Raw genomic sequence first — 13,072 nt, forward strand, 5'->3', positions numbered from 1 at the left:
TTATTGTACGGAATGGTATGTCTCTTACCTCTTTCAGCCTGTATGGGATTTTGAAAGACAGAAGGAAAAGAGTGTAGCCTGACTCGATATCCTAGTCAGTATTGAGTCAAACAACCCTGCCACATTGTTGGTCCACAGTGTTTTAGTGCTGTAAAAAAGGTGCAGAGGCCCGAAAGTTTTCTAAGGAACCTACATTTCAGAGAATGATAAGGAGATAAGAGACTTAGGCCCTCATTCTGACCCTGGCGGATACAATCCGCCAGGGCCAACGGGTGCGGGAGCACCGCCGACAGGCCGGCGGTGCCCCTAAGGGCATTCTGACCGCGGCGCTAACGCCGTGGTCAGACAGGGAAAACTGGCGGTCTCCCGCCAGTTTCCCGCTGCCTTGGGGAATCCTCCATGGCGGCGCAGCATGCTGCGCCGCCATGGGGATTCCGACCCCCTTCCCGCCGGCCTGGCTCTGGCGGTTCTTACCGCCAGAACCTGGCCGGCGGGAACGGGCGTCTTGGGGCCCCTGGGGGCCCCTGCAGTGCCCATGCCCATGGCATGGGCACTGCAGGGGCCCCCTAACAGGGCCCAACTAGGCTTTTCAGTGTCTGCGATGCAGACACTGAAAAGCGCGACGGGTGCTGCTGCACCCGTCGCACGCCTTCCACTCCGCCGGCTCGATTCCGAGCCGGCTTCCTTGTGGAAGGCGCTTTCCCGCTGGGCCGCGGGCGATCTGAATCAGATCGCCCGCCGGCCCAGCGGGAAAGTCAGAATACCCCTCGCGGTCTATTGACCGCGGGGCGGTATTCAGGCGGCTTACGACGGGCGGGCGGCAACCGCCGCCCGCCTAGGTCGGAATGACCACCTTAGTTACTAACTTAACTAATTCAAGCAAGGATTTGAAGGAGTTGAAGGAACCAGGCGTTTGGGAAAATATTGGAAATGGATTTGCTTCTGTGGGTAGCTGGTTTAGTCAAATTTGGAATGGGGTATTGTGGAATATTGTCCAGGGAATATTAATTTCAATTGTTTCCATATTAGGATTATGGGGTACATGCAAATTATGGCAAAGGATAAAACTGGGGAAATCTAAGAATAATCAGAGGAGGGAAGAGGAGGGAAGAAGGAGAAGAATTTATAGAGAAAATTCAAGAAGAAGACAAAATACATCTGAGACAGAATTGTAAAGTGTTGTCAAGTAAGAGTGTGGTGACATTTAATCATCAGAGGAGGGACTGTTGGAGCAGATATGTTGATTAAGAAATTATTAATGACTTATATGTGTGTTTCTAATGAGAAAAACATGCATAGACAAATTAATGGCAGAAAAATAATGTGTGTGTTTGAAAATGTGCCCTCGGTGAGTGATTACCATATATACTAAAGTGACTAAAATATGCAAAATAATGAAAATGTATGAAGAAAATGTAATAATATTTCATAATGAGATGTATAACCTATTTTTTACATTAATTTATAGTCTTAACTTAGCTGGATTAAGGGCCCAGTTCCACTGGGCCTTATTCGCTCTGAACATAAGGACTGGTAACCGGGGACAGAGACCTTGCAGCTCTCAGAGTTCAAGTTGCTTAGCTAGAACATTCTGCAATGTACCGACGGACAGGAGATGATGAAGACAATTTGATACAATTATGTATAGTGTAGGCTAAATGTACTTTCCCAGGACTTGAATAATAGAGGCACTGACTGGAGAACCCTGTGCAGCAATTTTGATACCTGAAGAGCCGGGCGATGTCCTCATTGCAAGAAGAACCAATCAGCTTTTTGAGGAATGTGATATGCGCAAATTAAAACATTTGGTAAATAAAAACTATAGGTTAGAGTCATATCTGCCGACAGACTGACCAATTAGCAATTAGTGGGATGGACTGGGAGACCCTAATAAAAAGTAATGAAAAGGATCTAAGACTTCAGAATTTAGGCAAATTTGGAAAGATATTGATGACGTCAGGAGGCGCTGTCCGAGGTGCTGATATTGGGTTCATACTCTGTGAGCCTGATCCGTAGCTGACTGATTGATGACCTGAAGACAAAGACTGACTTGTTGCTGATCCATCCTAGATAGGTAGCTATGAAAATGTGACTGATGGTTTTGTGCCTTTTCTTCTAGGTACCAACTGCGCTGTTTATTGATATTCTCACTTAGGTAGAATTTTTTGAAATTGATGTTTTCTGTAAATTGTTTTCGCATGAAGACCCACATGCTAATGCTAATCTTGGTTAGGTAGGCGGTCAGGGGTGACGTTGACGGTGACAAATGACTGACAAATTAAATTGCTGAATTACAATCTTAGTGCTGATATTCATAGCTTATGGTATTGCATTGTCACATATGTTGCCTTTGAGAATAATGTTCTTCTGTTAACGGATTAATAAAATGATTATTAAAGATTGAATTAACAGATGATTAGAATTGTAATCAAAGGGAATAAAAATTGTTAACTTCTTAATGTGTAGTGGTTGTTCTTGAGTTTTATGGTTTAAAGTTGTTTTCTACAGAATGGTTTTTTGATTATTGATGCTAGCTACCAATACGGTATTCACTGCATGACTAGGATATTCCATGCGATTCAAAAGGTTCATCGTCCTATACTCGTCCCCTTGTAAGGTTACTTAAGAATCAGGCGCGCTAACAATAGGAAGAGGGAATATTTTGAATATAAAGAGAGCTTCAGAGTCAAGAAAGTTAACTAAAACCTCGGACTTTAATCCAAAAACATAAGATATTAAAATAGTATTTTACAGCAAATGCATCAAGCCAGATTCATTTTAAAGTGCCAAACCCCTGACCACGCAGATGTTTCAGGTCTTGACGTAAAGTGTCTGTAGTGTTGGGGGCCCTAGGCCCTCATGCTACTAAAATGATAGACGCAGACACAGTGGCATGGTGCTAGTAACTGGCCCTGGGCACGTGCGGCCGGCCCTTTTTATTGGCAGGGTCCCTGACCGGTGACGCCTGTGTCGGGTGGGTGTGGGGAGTAGATGGAAGCCCAGCCCACAGCCGAGTGGCTGGCTAAACACTAGAACATGTCCAGCAGGACACTACATTCCTCCAAAACTTTACTTAGGAACAAAACAAAGTCCAACCTGTAAAATAAAACACAGTAACAAAAACACCACCATCAGTCTCTCGGCCTCGAAAAGGCTGGCCGCAGTAATGCAGTGGACAGGTGCAGCTGGGGGACACTTCTGCACGAGTCCATGATTTGACCAGGTACAGCTGGGCACGAACACTGTGTGGATGGAGTCCGGACTCTGTAACAGTCAGATGATTAGTTCAGTGTCCACTCATGCACTGTGGTTCAGTCTTGTGGGCATTTGTGGCAAGGCTGGTGGTGTTTACAGTTCAATTTGTTCGAATTGGGCATATCATTCGAATTGGGTGCATCAAGAGCGTTGGTGGAGTCCGCTGTGAATATGCTTGTTGAGACATCCTGGCTTCATGAAGGCCAATCCCTCGAAGATGGATGACATCTGTGATGGTGTGAAGTCCTCCTCTGAAACCTTTGTACACCCTGGCACTTTGTTGGCGGAGCTGCTTCCAGACCACCTCTCGTTTGTGGATTCTTCACTCTGGAACTTCGTTGAGACCTTTTCAATGGGTTTGCCACGGGATTGGCGTGGACTGTGTTGGGCTGCATGTGGGCCATCTGCGGGCCACTGCAGGCTCTCCGACAGGAGCCACGGTCAAGTCATTCGTGCAACCGCAAGGGTGGATGTTTCGTAGTCAGGGCGCTTGCCAATCTGGACCAGGTGTAGGTGGGCTCTCAGATGGTCTCAGGGAAATTGTCTCTCACGTTGCCAGGGGGGTGTCAAGTTGGTTAATTCACTGAAGACAGTCTTAGTGTGCTGTGACCTGTTGGAGTCTCCATTGCACAGCCCTGCTGTCTCCCTGACTTCATCGGTGGGGCAATGTCAAATCCCTCCCTCACGCTTGGGGAGGCCCCTTGTCTGGGTTGCCATGGGACTGCTTATTGTCTGCGCTGGGGCTGCTTGTGTGCTGTGTCAGGAAAACTGCAAGACCTGCCTAGTCGCTCGTGCAATCACAGGGGTAGATGGGTCTGGGTCACAACTTGCTCTTGCCACCGAGAGCAGGATACAGGCAGGGTAAACAGGTGATCATTGGAAGACTGGTTCTTCAGAGCATCAAAGCAACGGTCTCGGACTCCAGTCTGGTTATTTAACTGCTCCTTTGATGGATACCGTGATGCACATGGCAATGATGGTGCTTGCCATTCGGAGACCTGGACGACGAGTGATGTTGCTGGAGTGAGGGTGACTGGAGGGACTTCAACATAGCTAGTGCAGTCTTTCTTTTCCTCATGTGCAGATGATAGCGGCCGGTGACAGGTGGCTTGGACGGTCAAACTGTGAAGCGTGGGGCAAGTACGAGGTTCGCACATGGCATCTTACATTTGGTACTCCCGCTGAGCTGCCTCCAGTGACGCCACCGCACCCCGGTGGCTGTCTTGTCTGTGGGTGCACTCTTCCTTTGTGGCAGGAGTCCTCCATCTCTCCACCCTGTTGATCTTCCGCTCTTGTTCTTCTGTGGTCGTCAGGTGTTGCAGTGTGACAGGTGATGTCACACAATCTCCTTTCTTCCTTCTTCATAGCGTGGTGCTGCACCACGCTTTTTTCTCCTTTGTTGTGGCATCTGGCCACCTGTCTTCCTTTTGTGTGGACCTTTCGAAGGTCCAGTCCTGTCCAAGGACTAGGGGCTCTTCCCAGTGTTGCAGTGGTGGCGTCATGCCACTCAAGGTGTGCCATTCTCCGCTTGCCTGTTGCGAGTTGCTGCTGACTCTGTCTTGAGGCAGTGTGGGGGAGGACACTCCTTGATTAGTCTCGGGCCTGTTGCAGGGCAGTGACGGCGGGTCACATCCTTTCCTGCCTCCTCTTCACTCGAGGGTGCAGTGCTTGTGCCTCAAGGCAGTGCCTTCTCAGCACTGGGTCCCGCTTGAACGTGGGCGTGCTTTGCAGGGTTGGTCGCTTCTGATGACCTGCTGTGTGATGGGCCAATGGTGGCCATCTTGTGTCGCAGTAAGGCCGGCTGGCACGGCCGCTTGTGCCATGCGTTACGTCAAGCTCTCGGGTGCTCTCTCCATCTTCGCAGACGTTGCCCGTGTCATCACGTTTTGGTGGCGCAGATCTCTGCGCACCTGTGACATAGTCTCTTTTTTTTTCTGGGCGTCCTTTGTTAGCGCCTGGCATGTCCCTTTCTGTCCTACAGTGATGTCCATCACTGCTGGGGCATGTGGCGTTCTTTCAGTGGTGGCGGCGGATGGCCGTCAGGGGTTGCGCAGGCCATTCGTGCTCTCTTTGTGCCTCACAGAGCACTAACATCCATTCCTCACCGTTGCAGCTTGGCTGGGACAGCTGCGGGCCTCTCCTTCCCTGTGCAGCATCGCACCCGTGGTTTCCATCTTCTGCGCCGTTCCGTCTTCTGTGCCGTTTACGCCAACGGGCGCGCTGCTGGTCTGGAGCAGTCACTTTCTGGGGGTGCTGCTGTAAACTTGCCTTCTTCCATGCTTGCTTTCCTTTTAAACAGAAACAGGGTGCAGTACCAACTTTAGCCACTGGATGCCACTAGTGCACTTTTTTCCAGGTTGAAGACAGTCTTTCTTCCTACCGGGCCTCCTTTGTTTGAAACAGACGCCGGTGAGGGCATGCTGCCGGGAGGAGTTGTCAGGCTGGTGGGGGCTGCAGGTAAGTGCCATTTTTTCTTCTATTTTACACTGTTCTCTCTTTTCCTCTTCTCTTTGTTTAATGTTGTCCATTTTCCTGCACAGCCTTGTTTGAAGAGGCAGGCAGACGGCATGAAGTTCAGTGAGGGGGTGTGGGGGCTTCGGGCACTTGTTTTTTTTTTTCTAGGTGCGTGTCAGCACCTCAATCCCACTGTTTTTTTTTTTTCTAGGTGCATGTCAGCAACTCAATCTTTGTCTAGGTGCGTATCAGCACCTCAATCCTTCATTCCACACGTTTCCTTTTTTTTTTTTTTCTTTTGGGGGGTGGCCCTTGGCAATTAACTACGTTGGTGCATGTTTGCACTGTGGTAATTCAGTTTGTTTCGGTGCCTGTCTGCAGCTCTCGCAGTTTATTGTGGCCACGGCAGTCTTGCTTTGCTGTGCCCCGTGTCAGGGCATTTCTGAGGTAGGGGCGGCCCTGGGCATAACTTCTTCGGTGCGCAACTGCACCATTCCATGAAAATAAAGGGGAAAAACGGCCCCAGGGCATTTTTCATTAGTCTTGGTGCACGATCGCACCATTATCTGAAAGTGCGGGCGCAGCAGCCTAGCACACACTGCGGACCGCATTCTTTTCTTGGGGGCGGGGGCACCCGGCCCTAGTCATGGTTTGGCGCCCTGTTCTATTTTCCTTTACGGTGCGCGACAGCACCATTTGCCCACATAATGCGCGATCCCAGCAGCCTTCTCTCACGCTGCGGGCCGCGCTGCAGCTGATTCGGGGAGGGGGGCCTCTGGGCATTTTCGCACAACTCTTTGGTGAACCAAGCACGGCTGCGTCAGCCTTCACTAATGCTGTGGGCCATTTTACTCTGCCGCCAGGACTCCCTTGCCCCAGGGACTGCACACATCAGTCTTTCGCCCCGTTTTCCATTTCTCACGCTGTGGTGGTGCCACACTGGCATAGGCGGGGCTCACCTTCTGCCCGGCGGATCAGCAGGGCACTCCACCAGACCCCTCGTGGTTTAGTGGGGTCGCAGGCCGGAGACTGCAGGGCCTGTAACCCGGATGGCGTCCTCTCTGTTCACGGGGCGGCCTTCATGCTGGCAGCACAGGGGGTTGCCTTGGACACAGGCTTCTCTTCCCCCTTGGAACAACGTAGAAGATGCTGCCAGCGCCCACGTGGGACCGTCTATCCTCGTCGCCAATGTAGTGTTGGGGTCTCTAGGCCCTCATGCTACTAAAATGATAGACGCAGACACAGTGGCATGGTGCTAGTAACTGGCCCTGGGCACGTGCGCCCAGCCCTTTTTATTGACAGGGTCACCTGACCGGTGACGCCTGTGTTGGGTGGGTGTGGGGTGTAGATGGAAGGCCAGCCCTCAGCCGAGTTGCTGGCAAAACACTAGAACGTGTCCAGCAGGACACTACAGCGTCCACAGGGTCTGGCTCTCACAGGCAACAGCAAATACTAAAAGAGGAATGGCATTCAAGACATACTTGAGCACACTCACTACAAAACCGTTTCTCATTATTATCATTATTAATTAAACCTCCAATCATTATTCAGAATTAAATCATAATTGAGCAATTAGTCTCTGGCGCCAATCCTCTCCTATTGGTTTCTCTTAATACACTCCGCACGACACATCTTTAGAAACCAACACAAACTCGTTTCCAAATGATTCAGGCTTTGTTGTATCGCAGTCTCTATCGCCATCTACTGGATAAAGTTTAAAACATTCGTTAATATTGAAAAGAGAATCCTACATTCTCAAACTTGGTCTTGTAACAAGACTGGAGGGGCTTCGAGTCCATGATAAAGTTCATTTTCGGCTAGCACAAAGAAACCGGAAGCCCATCATCTTCAGCAAGTATTTATTTCGTTTTCAAATTTAACCATTAAATCTGTCACCCCTTCTGCTATTTTGAGTAACTCGAACGGCTCCAAAATACTTCAAGCCATCTACTTTGCCATCATGTTTTTTCTAAAAATTGTCCGCTATGGCATGTGTTCTGTTATGCGTTTTTAAGCTTCTGATCGTGAGCCCAATATTTTGTTTACCGCAAGGGCGCACTATAATAAATACTGCAAAAAAAGTTAAACAATTAATCAGCAACCGGATTTCGTATTCTGACCATTTATTTTTCAAATTTCCAAACTTCTTTGTGGAAATTTAAAGTTGCACATTTTAAATCTTTAAAAAAAACAGTTTCAACAAGGGTGGGAGGCATATTCTTTATACTATTCTGGGTGTTTCAGAATAACTTGTCTTTTAGGTTAGATATATTCGTGTACGTTATAGATGGATAATCTGACACACAAGATTTGATCTTGAATAAAACGTACTAATGTTTATTGATCACTTCACTAATTTCTCGGCGGCCTTTGTCAAATTACACAGTATTAGGCGCATCTCGATTTTTTGTGTTGTCCTGGGAGGTGCTGACTGAAGAAGTGTTATTCGAATGTTTTCTATCAGCATATAACAATGGGAGGATGCGAATGTCATTCTACACCTTCTAACATCACTTGTGAGGCATTCCCAAGGGTTTTATGATGTAATTCCCCGTGATGTCATCAAGGAATGCTCCTGGCATTTTAGTGAATTTACATGGTTGTATGTAGTTGATTTCCTACAAGCTGTAGTTCCACCAAACATGTACAGCACACTAGACTGTAAGGATTTGTGTTTTCCCAATGTCACCTGAGTTGCACCTGAAAATCACATTGTCTGCCACATCATCTTACCCTCCACCGTTCCCAGAAGCACTGCACCCATAGTTCTGGCAGTGAGGAAAGGAAATCGAACATGGGGCTACAGACATAAAATGGCATGCTACTGCCACTACCAACCTTGCTCAGTTGTGGAAAAATGACCTTGGATGGCTCTGTGGCAATAGCCTTAGAACATGGCCTGGGGATCCTTCCCATTTCCAGAATGTGACAGGCAAGGCCTTCTGCAATGGTCAGAGTGCTTGCTCCTGGCCCCACTGACTTTGAGCTCACTAGTTCTATCTTTTGGCCATACCCAACATGCCCTGGGCGCAAGGCCTGGTGTTTGGTGACTCTCTGAAACGGGTCCATGTGACCTCAAATTATATTGCTTTTGTAGCTAGTGACCTGTGGGCACCAGGATGGCCAACGACCACTTCCCATGAAGAATTACCCATCCCAAAGAACTCAACGGGCATGACCCCCAGCCATGCTCGGCAAGCTTTGAGTGCCGAGGATATCATTCGACTCTTGCTTGCCCCACCTGTTGCCCCTACCCCAGAGCCTGCTGAGCATGGCGTTCAGATCTAACCAGCAAGCTCTGTGTGCAGGGTCTGGCCCATGCAGTATTTTCCTTGGGACGAATACTGAGTGGGAAAAGCTTTCACTAACTGACTAGTTGGATATGACCTGACTTGATAGTGCTGGCCATTGCTGCTGATAAATCTCTGATTGCTCACTGTTTATTGTCAGTATTTCTCCTACACGTCAAATTTCAAACCAGGTGCCTTTTTCCTCAGTCAGTCGCTTGCTCGCTGGTGTATGTTGTTTTCACCTGCTAGTATGTAACTCAGATTAAGGCCCGCATTTAACTGAAAATTATGGAGCGTGACGCTGCACCAAAATTGGCAGCACCACGCTCCATCATTTTCACAATGCAGGGATGCACCATATTTAATTGACTACGGCACACCCCTGTGTTGTCCACTTCACTGGTGCTAAATTGAGCTGCCTTAGCGCCAATGCAGGCATCCTTACAACATCATGCAAGAATGTCTGTGTTGAGAGGTTTGATTGTTTATGTGTGGGAAGGTGTCCCTTCATGCACATAAACAATCACTAATGATGACTTGGCACTTCTGAGTGTGCTGCAGAATGCACCACACACAGAAGTGCTGAAGCATCATTTTTAAATGATTGGTGATGTGCAGTAAGGGACGCCTTCCGGCACATAAACAATCATGTCTGGCATTTTGCTCTTTTTATGTGTGCTGCAGAATGCAGCACACATAGAGAAAGCAAAAAACGAGGAGAAATAAAAGTATTCCTCCTCATTGCGCCATGTGGCGTTAGATTTTGGTGCTGCCTCAGGTTTATGAAAACTCTAAAATCTGAGGCAGCATCAAATTGCGATGGGTGTTGTTATGGCAAACGCCCACAGCAACACCCATTGCACACCCCTTCCACGCAAGGTTCTGCTTAACGCTACCTTGTAAATATGGTGCAGTGCTTAGCACCACTTGAGCATCACAAAAAGTGACGCTCTGGTGGCGCTAGGGGCTCATAACCATACCCCTTAATGTAAGGGCAACTGGAAGTCACAAAATATATTTTATCTAAGTACCAAATTGCAAGTTAGCTTTATCTATTAAGTGATCTTTTATAGTGAGTTTCCCAGGAATTGCTGTGGGGAACTGGACTCACATGGATTGTGCTCCATGGGAAGGCCCTGCCTGGGTTGGCTCTTCCCAGGCTGACAGAGGACATGAGTAGGGTATCAAGAAGTAAGACTGGTGCAAAATAGGTCTGCTTGACTACAGATGGGTAATCCCTTCAAGTGGACTGATCTCTCTTCCTCCCCTGCTTCAGGATGGATCAGGAATTGTATGCTAAGTTATGCTATTTGTATGATTTCACTGCCTGTACACAAACCTTCTTGGCTTTATGAGAACACATAACAATGTTAAACCACTAGCACAAATAAAACTTTAAAAAGTGAGAGGTGGGTAGGACTAGACTCTAAAGAGTTACATGTTTAACATCTTCCAGAAGCTAGGATGTCTAGTTTCACCTTTCAGATTATAAGGTAGAGAGTTCCTCAATTTTGAAGCAGCTATTGAAAATAGCCTGTCTCCATAAGAGATCCTTCTTATTTTGAGAACTGCCAGCAGATGTTGTTTAGAAGAATGCATTGAGTGAGCAGAGTAGTAAGGGGTATGTTTACTCATTATTGAGGCAGGAATTTGCTGTTTTTCTCCTTGTGAACAATAGTAGGTGCTTTGTAGATGATTTGGAAGGAACAGGAAGCCAATAGCAGGAGCACAGGGTAGGAGTGATGTGGGCACATCCTAGGGGTGGTACTGACATCCTGGGAATCTGCATTCTGGACAAGCTAAAGATGACAGAGATGTTTTTTCTGGAACATATAGATAATGTTTGAATAGTCTAAACTTGATTGAATAAGAGCATTCACAGAATTCACAGTCAGGAATGTGTTGGCTCCTGTCAATGTATGGTAGAATTCTTTTCAGGATTTGCACTTGGCTAAAGCAGATATTAGCTATTCTTGCAACTTGGCGATCGAAGGTAAATTTTGATTGTGAGTAAGGGCAGCGAAATTGTGAACAACTTTAGTAGGTCCAGGTATGAAGCCTGTCGTATGTGCCCAGAAACTGTGTTCCCACTTTGATTGAACCAATAAGGTGAATAGGGTCTTTACCTTGGTCCAATTTAATTTATGGAAGTTAATGGACATCCACCTCCAAATTGTAGCTAGGTGGCTTGACATCATGCTTGTGCTCTGAAAGAGGCTGTAGGGGAGAGGCCAAGGATGAGATGGGTGTCATCCACATACACACTGAAAAGACCCCTGCTTAATAGAGTAGAGATGTAAGAGGCCACTTATAAAGGTTAAAGAAGAAAGAGGAAAGAACAGGTCCATATGAGACCTGACAGTTCAATATTTCTGTCTTAGATGATAGGTGAAAATGCTACAGCCTGAGTTCTATCAGACAAAACGAGCATTTGATCCATATAAGAACAGCAGAAAAGCCCTTGCTTGTAAGGGTAACAGGTAGTATCTTGTGACTGATGCTGTTGAAGGCTGCTGCTGGATCTAACAAAGTCAGAGCACTGAGTCTATCATCATCCACAACCTTCTGAAAATCATCAAGAGCAACTAGTTCTGTGCTATTCCTTGGTAGAAAACTCGCCCAAGAGGTGTCAAAAAGGCCATTTTATTATTCATTTTTTTGCTACTGGAAATGGATCACTTAGATGCTTCACGACCAAGATACAGACATTGGAAGAACCAAGGTTCTGTGGCTATTTTCTTATGTATGTGTGATTCCCTACACTGTGCAAGCTGTGATCAGTTAGACTACAAAGCTCTGATTTGATGCACGCTGTCTTGGATATGAGTATGTTGTGCCCATATATATAGACGTTTCACCATATAACCGTATTTCTGTTTTTCCCTCCAACATTTTTTTCTTTCTGATAAACCTTAGTTCTCCATCACAGGCTACATTAAAACCAATGGTCAGATCGTAAGTCACATTTTTGCGCCCGGATGAATGGAACAACTTTCAAATTTGTATTATTGAGCTCTTGAGAAATCTCAACCCTAGTCAGACAGTTCATCCCCAGACCAGCTTGCCACCAAGACTCCTTCTACATACAGGGCAGTACAAGGCTCTGAGCCCGCACAGATATAAATCTGAAATTGTCTTTAGTTTCCCATTTAAAGAAATATATTTGTTTTTTTTATTTTATTTTCATCCGACTGTGGACCCGCACTCTGAAAAAGCCTCTCATTTTATTTGTTTAGTACAGTATGCTCTTGCACCTTTGATCATTGGTTTGACCGCTGTCTGACTTTCTACTGGTGGAGTTCCACTTAGATGGATGAGTGTCTACAGTTTCTTTACACGGTCTCTCTCGCTCCCTTTCTTTCCTCTCATTCCATGATCTTTCTCTCCACCTCCATCCCTCCCTCTCTATGTCTCTGTGAAACCCCCTGTGCCTGTTGTAGTTAACTTCCAGGAGCTAGGAAAGGAGACTGAGGCACCAGCAGCTGCCCTAGGCTTTTACAACTGGGCTCTAAGGGCTACAGCCATCCAGGAAATGTCAGATATAATAAAAGACCAGTCCATCCTCGTGTTCGGCTCACTATCATAGATTCATATGTGATCTAACCTTTATTTGTTCTTCTGATAAAATGAACTGTATGGAAACAATAGTCCGCCCTGCATCGTGCTAATCTGACTGACTGACATAGAGTCTCAATTGTAATTTCCATTTTATGTGAAAATATGTGAAGGAGGCACACAGCTGCTGAACTAAACATTGCAAATGGGAAAGAAAGTTTTGAGTGTGTGAAAGAGAGAGTGCATTGTGAACAAGAAGTGACTCAAGCACAGAGTGGAAAGGCAATGCTGATGTGGAATGAGGTGCTCTGTGAGATATGCAGATGGAGAATTTAAGACAGATGGGGGGAGAAAAGAGTGGCAGTGACTAATGGAATGAGTGACTGCTGAGGAAAGTGGTGTGAAATGGAGTATGCGGGTGAATGAGACACTGCGAAGACTACTACCCAGAGTACGAAAGAGAACAAAACACTTCGTCCCAGATGTAAGAAAAGTGTCGCTTCATTACATGAAGCGTC

Source organism: Pleurodeles waltl, chromosome 11, assembly GCF_031143425.1.
Source record: "Pleurodeles waltl isolate 20211129_DDA chromosome 11, aPleWal1.hap1.20221129, whole genome shotgun sequence".
NCBI classification, from domain to species: domain Eukaryota; kingdom Metazoa; phylum Chordata; class Amphibia; order Caudata; family Salamandridae; genus Pleurodeles; species Pleurodeles waltl.